The following is a 7534-nucleotide window of genomic DNA, read 5'->3' as shown; positions in this document are numbered from 1 at the left end:
TCGATTTTCTCTTCAAAGACTCGCTGGCAGAGTAAGTTTTGCGTCAACGCACACCTATTCAGGTTTCCTTGTAGTATGCGCGTCATTTCTGCCTTCTCGTAGCTTCGGCAAGTACAGCGCGGAATGCCTTACAAGCCCCAGTGTGGTTCTCTCCGCCACATTTATAGCAACACTTGCCTCTATCGAGTCCCGTACAGCAACACGTTTAGTGCCCAAAACCAAGGCATTTAAAGCAACAGGTTACTTTCGCAACTGGGCGTATGCGACAGTTAATCCATCCGATCTTTATACGGGCCTTGTCAAGGATCTTAATCGCGCTAGCCTCGTCTATCTCGCAGAAGGCTGCCCGATTGTCTTGTGGTGTAGGTTTTGTCAAATTCACGCGTTTGATCTCCAGGCTGTTGGTGAAATCACGTTTGAGTGCTTCACGGACGTCACCCTCTGTGGAGACTCCATCCAGGTCGAGGATCTCGATCGTTGTTATTGGTGTGAGCGTCTTGACCGTACCAATATAAGCAGTGGCTGACTTTACCGCGTCGGTGAAAGCCCTGCTGTCTTCGGCTTTCGAGTCATTTCAAGGAGAACGCTTCCATGTTTCGTCTTTTTAATAGACTTTATGTCTACGCCAGTCTCGACAAGGTTTACCTTGGCTTTGATTTTCTTCAGGATATTTGCATATGTTTGGCCTTCTACTGGTTGGACAAGAACAACCTTAGTTATTATCTTCTTCCTGCTCGGTTTCTTAGAGCCACCCTTACTTGGATGGTTTTCAGCTTTAGTAGATTGAGCCGCTGGCTCCTGTTCTGTTTCCTTCCTCTTCTTTTTTGGCTTGTCGTTTGCTGAAGAAGGGCTGGGCAAGAACAGCTGTCTCTTCCTGTAGTCCTTTTCTTGCCGTGGTGGTTTGGTTGGAGTAACCAAAAGTGGCTGTGGTTTCTTGATCAGACTCGGAGTTGTTTGGGTCGCTGACACCGACATGCCTGGTGATTTGTTGGCCAGTCTATATGCCGTAGTAATGGACGTAACCAATTTTCTGATCTCATGATGGAGATTCTTCTTGTCTTTTATGAAGTCGGCTAACTCTTCGATTTTATTACCAATCCGCTCCATTGGCGATTGTTGGCTAGCGACGGTCGGTAGAGAGTTGATCCTTCCTCGGTAAGCATACGTGGTGATGGAAGCAGTAGGTCCTCCACTTTCTGGAGGAACGTTTGTTGACTGCCCGTCTACTTCCATCTGGGCTGTTTTCTTACTCCCTGTAGCATTACTAGACAGCAGAGCCATGGGGGCCACCCCGCTGTCCAAACGATCGCTTGATGACCACGAGTTCAGGCCCGTTTGCACGTCTTCCCTCGCCGGCACTGTGGTATCCCTCCCCTGTGCGGTAAACGATGTTTGAAATTGTCCTAACATTTCCATATCGTTGTTTGCTAGGTTTTGGTCCACCCCGAGTACCCTATTTTCTCAGTACCCGACATATCTGCCGGGCAGATATGTCGGGCATTCCCCTATACGCCACCTGGGGAGGCGCCCGATGTGGGACCCAGCAAACCTGACACGAGGTAAGTTTTCATCGGATTTCCACGAAGTTTTGAAGTCCCAGGAAGCCATTCTGACTATTCCCGCCGAGATATCCGGCCACGTGTGTGTGTGTGTGTGTGTGTGTGTGTGTGTGTGTGTGTGTGTTTTTCTCTTTAGGGGGGGGGGAATCCTTTTTACGGATTCCAGGCGTAGCTGTTTGGCCTGGATATGTGGTGACTCGACGCAGCGTCATACTAAAACTCGACGCTGACGCCCCTACCCACTAAACCCTAAAACCCCTTTCTCTTCTATCCTCTGATCCCCCATGGTACCGCCGTAAGGCATTTCTTCGCGGGGGGAGGAATTAGCTGCCGCTCTTCCTTCTGCTGGCTAAGATGTTATTTCTTCCTTCTAGATTCTGTCTTTCGCTCTTTTCCTCTCAATGGATCGCAACTCGGTAAGCACTTTTGTAGCAAAAGTGCTTGTGGCGTTCCAGGCAGCTTCTGATGACAGCATTGCTGCTACTATTGTCTCTGGTTGGATTTTCCTCTTCAGGATATTCTCCAGCTCATCTCGCTGTGGGTAAAAACGTGGGCACTCAAAGAAAACGTGCTCTGCATCTTCATTGACTCCTGAGCAGGACGGGCACTCCGGGGAATCATCATGCTTGAAGCGGTGGAGATATGCCCGGAAACAGCCGTGTCCTGATAACATCTGTGTAAGATAATAGTTGACCTCACCGTGACTCCGGTTTAGCCAAACGTTGATCCTTGGTATGAGACGATGCGTCCACCTACCCTTCACTGTGGCATCCCACTGTAGTTGCCATCTACTTATGCTCCTCTGCCGCTCTTCTGTTCCAAGCTCCTCAGCGCTTAGTGTGGTCGACTTCTTTCGTTGGTAAAGGATCCGTCTTTCCTCAGCTAAGACTCTGAGAGGCAAAGTTCCGGAAATGACACACACTGCTTCCATAGATATTGTGCGGAAGGCACTTGCTACTCTTAAGGCACTCAGACGGTAGACTGGTCCAGCCTTTCTCCATGATTCTTGCTTTTCTAGTGCGTCCGCCCAGATAGATATTCCGTAAGTGAGCACTGATGTGACTACAGATGATAGTAGTAGTCTTCTGCTCTGCTTTGGGCCTCCGACGTTTGGCATCAGTCGTGCTAAGCTAGCTACCACTGCTGATGCTTTTGCACTCACGTGTTCGACTTGCTGCTTAAAGTTGAGTCGGGCATCAAGCATCACTCCCAGATATCGGATATATGGTTGTGATGTGATTTCTTGTTCTCCGACTTTCAGTTTTATGGTCTCTATCACTTTTCTGCTGGTAATAAGCACAGCCTCAGTCTTCTGTTTAGCCAGTTGTAGATTCATTGAATCCATCCACCGGTTAACTTTCTCAAAGGTGATACCGAACATGTGGTTTATCTCATCTAGGTGTTTCACAACGATTACGACAGCTACATCGTCTGCATATGCAACAAGCTTGACACTTCTTGGAAGAGTCAGTCTCAGCAGGCCATCATACATGACATTCCACAGAAGTGGACCCGGAACAGAACCCTGGGGTACACCTCCGGTAATACCGTACTCTTTTGGACCATTTTTCGTGTCGTATCTCAGGATTCTGTCCGTGAAGTAGCTAGCCACTATCCTACGTAGGTATCCTGGTACGTTTTCCTCTTCCAAAGCTTGCATAATGCAGTCCCAGTTGGCGGAGTTGAAGGCATTTTTGATGTCCAGAGTGGCCACCAGGCAGTACTTCTTCGCTCCTCCCTTCCATCTGATCCCTTCGATTGCCTCCTTGGCCGTTGCAACAAGTTGATTGCGTCCAGGGTTGATCGTCCTTTCCGAAAACCATACTGGTTATCTGCCAGGAGTGGATCGACGACTGCTTCTATTCTTTGGTGGATTATACGCTCAAGTATCTTACCTGCCGTGTCTAACATACAAAGTGGTCGATAAGATGACGGTTCTTCTGGTGGCTTTTTCCCTTTTGGAAGTAGTACTAGTCGTTGCTGCTTCCACTTCCGAGGGAAAATCCCTTCCTTGAGGCATGTGTCGTAGACGTCCAGGAACAATGATGGCACTGCTTTTATAGTTGTTTTTAAAGCAATATTGGGGACCCCGTCCAATCCCGGCGCTTTATTGTCCCCTACACGATTACAAGCCTCCATCAGTTCTCCCTCCGTGACAGATGGAATGTCATCCATTTCATTCTGCGCTAATAGGTAGTTAAACTTGCTTTGTTCGGGGAACAACGCGTTTACGATCTTCTGTAGGAGTTGAGGACACGTGGGTGATGGCATTAGCTGGTTTTTAAGATGGGTCATGACCACCTTATACGGCCTACCCCACAGATCTCTGTCCACCTCGTTGATGAGCTCCTTCCAGCATTTTCTTTTGCTATCTTTGATGGCTTTGTTCAGGGATCGACGGGCTTTTTTGTACTCTGCGACCAGCTCCACAGAGTTAGGTCGTCGGTAGCCACGCTGAGATATTCTTCTCTTCTGATGACACTCTTTACGAAGGGCGCTGATGTGGTCGTTCCACCAGTGAACGGAAGGTCTTGTGTTTATGCCACGTCTACGAGACATACTGGCGTCACACGCCTGGGTCACTCTTTTCATCAGGTCCTTGGTCTTCTCTTCTGCGCAGCCCGCGATAATCTGGTCACTATTGAGAGCTACTAACAATGCCCTTGGGTCAAGAGTTTTTACCTTCCAACCAATGGTGTTAAGTTGCTTTTTAGATCTTCTCGGGCTCTGGGCGTTTAATATTTTCCAGAGAATCGCGTTGTGGTCGCTGGCTGTGTAGGTATCCATCACCTTCCAGTTGATATTACCTCTGGTGAGGCTGCCACTGACGAAAATGAGATCTACAATAGAACTTGTGTCTCCTTTGGTGTAGGTTGGTGTGTCACCATTGTTGAGCAGTACTACATCTAATGTAGAAAAGGCTTCTAGTAATTCCTTTCCTCGCGCGTTTGTATTCTTGCTACCCCAGTCTACTGCCCAGGCGTTGAAGTCCCCAGCTATTTCCACTGGGTGGTAATGCTTCGCGTCCTCGGTAAGTCGATCCAGAAATGCGGTGAATTCGACAGTAGAGAGGCTAGGTGGTGCGTAACAGCTATAGAAGCGGATGCCCTCTACTGATACTGCTACAAAGCCGGCATTGCTGTTGTCGACTGCATTTTGGAAAGGGAGCTTGCCACATGACCAGATGACAGTTTTGGATATGCTGTCAGATTCCCAGGGTTGGGTACTCAGGTGTTTATATGGCTCTGCTATCAGTACCAAGTCAAGCTCTAGTTCTCGCACGGATAACATGAGCAGGTCATGCACTGCCTCACAATGGTTGAGATTGAGCTGCAGTATCCTCATGCTTGTTTGTTCGTCAACTTCTGGAGTGCATCCTGAAATAACGGGCACTTATGGGTACCGGCATGGTGGGCAACATTCTCTGCACTTTCAATCTCAGCACATAATGCACATTTGGCGGGATTTTTACAATCAGCAATCTTGTGCCCTTCTTGTCCGCACCTGATGCAAAGCTTCGACCGGTCTACCTTGCTTTTGCACTGGGATCCATGATGTCCGAAATTCCAGCATTTAAAGCATTGAATAGGTCTCTTCGTTGTCCTTATTCGGCAATTAACCCAACCAATCCGGATTTTGCTACTTCCATCCAGTAGTTTCTGTGCTGTTGCTGCTGGTAGAATTACTGTGGCAATTTGAGTACCTCTATAGGCCTTACGGATCTTGATTGCCTCTAGTGGTATCTCACAGCCATCTCCAGCTTCCTCCTGTAGGGCACCCTGGATGTGATCCTTAGTTGTGTCATCATCGACGTCTCGGATCTCAATTACCTCCTGTGATCCTTTGCAGGTTACTTTTGCGTCTTCTTTCAGAATGTCTGCGATGGTCTTTCTCAATGTTTGGCCTTTGTCGGTGCTCTTCCTTGAAAGAGTTATCAGCATATCTCCAGCATTGGTCTTATGGATCTTCTCTACCGTACTGCGGACCTGGTCGTCAGGGACGTCCTGTTTTATTCGACGCAGGATCTCGGCGTACTTTGCTTTCTCTGTCAGCCGAATGATGAGGGCATCCGATCTGATCCATTTCCGCGGTTTCTTTCGCTTGGGTTCAGGTCGGGGCTCCTTTGACGTCTGTTTTGAGAGCATCTCTTTCTTCTGTCGCTTTAGCTCTTGCTTGGACTGAACTTTTTGCCAGACTGACGCTTTTTCCTGTTCGTCGCTTCGCCCTGCCACTCCTTGTGGAGGGCTTTTCTTCAAATCCTTTTTCTTCATGGCTTGGCTGATTGTTGGGTCAGGAGAAGGTCGATTTTTTCTCTTACCTGAATTGTTGCTGGCTTCACTTTTGTCTTCCGCGACTGATTCACCGTCACCTTCAGCTCCGGTGTCCATTGCTTCGTCAGTCACGTCGATAGCCTGACAGTCTTTCTCCGGTGTAGCATGGGATATGCGCTGCAATGATGAGCGCCACTCCTCGTCCAGCTTCTCAAACCTTTGAAGGGCGTTAGTTACACCAGTCATCTTGGATTTAATCTCTTTGTGAATGTTGACCTTTGGTTGAACGAAATCATTCAACTCACTGATCAGCTATTCAAGGAGTTTGAGCGCTTGCGAACGCTTCATTTCAGCGCTTGCGTCAATCGCTGCTTGTTGGGCATGTAGCCCGTTTCCACTTTTGTTTGTTTCCTTTGAATTACTCATACTTTTTAATTTACCAGCGCATCGTACGGAGTGGAGCGGGTTGCCATAACTAGGAACGGGTGTACCCTCGGAGATAGTACTCCTACCCCAGTTCCCTGAGGCCTAGCCGACACTTAGCCAGTCCCGGAATACACGGACGGACTAGACTCGCTCGGAGCGGTGAAGATTCCGATCTCTAACACTCACTGCGTACTTCCTGATCAAGGCCCGAAGTGGCTGGCTCCTGATCCACTGCTGCAACTTACACCTCGGTAGAGCAAGCTCACATCAGCCGTGGCCTGCATCATCGGAAACTACGATACAGGTTCCGGTCACTCCCAGTGGGTCACAGCAGAGAACGATCGTCTTGTTAGGTCAGTTAGTGCGACCAACCCATTAAAGGGGAGTTTTGTCCACGGGAGCGTATTTTGTTTGGCTCCTACCCGCTGTACCTCATCAACTAAGAGATTAAGTGTCATCCAAGGACAGCGAGCGTTCTCCCATCCGCCCGGGGAGACGCGCCCGGTAGCAGTATCTCTTCTGCCCCGAGTGTGTGTGTGTGTGTGTGCATGTGGATATGTGTGCGTGTGGATGTGTGTGCGTAAATAAATTTTTGTCGCACGGTTTCTCAAAAACAAATGAACCGATTGAATTCTACGAGACTTCATTCGACAAGGTTTATCAAAACTTACATCGGATTAGATTTTAAAGTTGATCCATAGAGACATTCCGAAAAAATTAAAAAAAAAAATTAGGAAGACGGTTGACCCTAAAGGCCATCCCTGCAACTTCCCGCTAAGCCCATATACTTAAGCGCTTAAAAGTCCACTGATTTTGTTTTTGAGCTCTTCGAGCTCAAAAGTCTGTTGACAGCTTCATAAAACACTGTTTTTTGAATTTTCAAACTGTAATAAGTAATAACTTTTGAATGAATCGATGATTTCACCGAAAAATTCTTCAATCGACCGATGAGTAAAGTACGAAAAGATAACGATTTCCCTACTAAATTGCTTAATTTAATCCGTATAAGTTGAAAATAGTAAATTTGAGGGATTCTACGGTTCTGACAGCACTATGATTTGAAGGCGGATTTGTATAGGTCTATCAAGCTAACATAGACTCGTCCATCATGCATTGACTTATTATTCAAGCAACAAAATTTATTTGTGCTGCTAAATTTGTTGCTTTTTTGTTGCTAATTAGTTGCTCCATTTAGAATATTGTTGCTTGTTTAGATTCCGATAAATCAATAATAATATCCGTCCAAGATGGGTCTTGCCGCTGGGTGCTTGGCGCGTA

This window comes from Cotesia glomerata, linkage group LG6 (genome assembly GCF_020080835.1).
Source record: "Cotesia glomerata isolate CgM1 linkage group LG6, MPM_Cglom_v2.3, whole genome shotgun sequence".
Classification (NCBI taxonomy): Eukaryota; Metazoa; Arthropoda; class Insecta; order Hymenoptera; family Braconidae; genus Cotesia; species Cotesia glomerata.
Note: the sequence above shows the minus strand (reverse complement) of the source record.